We start from the raw sequence: 1,828 nt of genomic DNA, 5'->3' as shown, positions 1-1,828 counted from the left end.
GGCCCTCAGCCATGACTCACACAGGTGTCAGCTACATCATTGTAGGAACACCTGGAACAGACAGGTGTGTGTCAGGTATGTTGTAACAACACCTGGGACAGACAGGTGTGTGTCAGGTATGTGGTAACAACACCTGGGACAGACAGGTGTGTGTCAGGTATGTGGTAACAACACCTGGGACAGACAGGTGTGTGTCAGGTATGTGGTAACAACACCTGGGACAGACAGGTGTGTTTTAGGTATGTGGTAACAACACCTGGAACAGACAGGCGTGTGTCAGGTATGTGGTAACAACACCTGGGACAGGTGTGTGTCAGGTATGTGGTAACACCTGGGACAGGTGTGTGTCAGGTATGTGGTAACAACAAAGGTGTGTGAAACAATATCTTGTAGCTTAAGTATCAATTGATGTACTAGTAATTTCGAACCGCATATTTTGAAATGGATTTACAGTATACACAAGATACAGTATGCAAATTAGGATTTGGCCATAGTTGCCATAGTGATGGGGTAAATACCTGATTTTTTTTAGTATTTATCATTTATAATCAGATGGAGATAATTTCTGTTTCAGTATCGTTTAATCTTAGAACAAAAATAACGTTAGTTTCGTTACCCGAGCGTGTGAGATGGTCTCATCATATTTAGTAATTTTTTTTGGGGGGGGGGGGCAGGCGCCAAAACTGTTAGTACTGTAATGTTCAGTAGTTCTTTTCAACCTTTTGATTTCGTCCCTTCCAGTGATTTGAAGAAAAATACAGCTTTGCAATTGAACTTGAGTTTGGTAGGTTTGAAACTTCACTTGTAAATTTGTCTTTAACTGACTGTTCGTCCTAATTTTACCGCAAATCTAGATAGCAAACAAAGAAAAGTTACGACCTTATAAAGTACCGTTAGAACTCAGCAGTTTTGTGTTCTGATCTCTCTTCTCGACACGATATTGCCGACAAATCACACATATCTGGTGGATCCTGAAACACTGAACAGTCGACAGACGGGATCTGTACTTCCTTTCTTCATGGATGTCGCCAGAAAACTTCCTTCAACTTTTGGAACCGACTTTCCGGAACTTTTTACTTCCCCTTCGCCATCTTGGAACTGGGGACAGTTTATTCGACAGTGGGGGTGCTTTCGAGTGAAAAGGCGAAAAATAATAACCTTTGCAAAATAAGCAAATTTTTACGTGAGCTAAAGGCATACGATTGTATCTTATATGGTCTGTGATTTAATATACTGGTTGATTAGCTATTAATGAAACGCGATCTTCCTTCTACCCCTGCGAGGTGAAAAAATGGACTGTTCCGTAAAGGTACCGCCTGAGGGCAAGTTTTTGGCGGCGCCTCTGGAGCGGAGCCTATGTTGTAGCGTTGGGTTCGGTTTAAAATTTATTTACAATTCCCTTGTGAAAGATTGACTTTTGTCCACACTTGCTATACTATGTGTAGCTAGAATGTTTTTGCAGGAATTCTAGCTAAGAAAATCATTGTTTCTAGTGATGGCAACAAATTCTCACAAGGCAACAACAACACAATTTTATGGATGACATCCTGTGTAAGTTTCAAAAGTGGTTCTCAAGAGCAAAGAAAAAACAACGTTGTAACAAGAATTGAAGCAATAAAACATTGGTATCAAAGCCTTTTATTCCTATATTCCGTTAGTGCAGAAAGTAAGTGTATAGCCTAGTATCACTACAAATATATCCAAGTCTACCAAAATGTATTCTCACATTTCCAGTATTTTCATTTGGACCAGGCTAATTGCCACCTTGCATAATTCTGTTTAAACCTATCAAACCACAATGTTCTTGTGAGAAATGGTACTTTTTTTT

Source organism: Branchiostoma belcheri, unplaced genomic scaffold (genome assembly GCF_001625305.1).
Source record: "Branchiostoma belcheri isolate BF01 breed outbred unplaced genomic scaffold, Haploidv18h27 scaffold60, whole genome shotgun sequence".
Taxonomy (NCBI): Eukaryota; Metazoa; Chordata; class Leptocardii; order Amphioxiformes; family Branchiostomatidae; genus Branchiostoma; species Branchiostoma belcheri.
The sequence above is the reverse complement of the archived record's forward strand: the minus strand, read 5'-3'. Positions refer to the sequence as shown.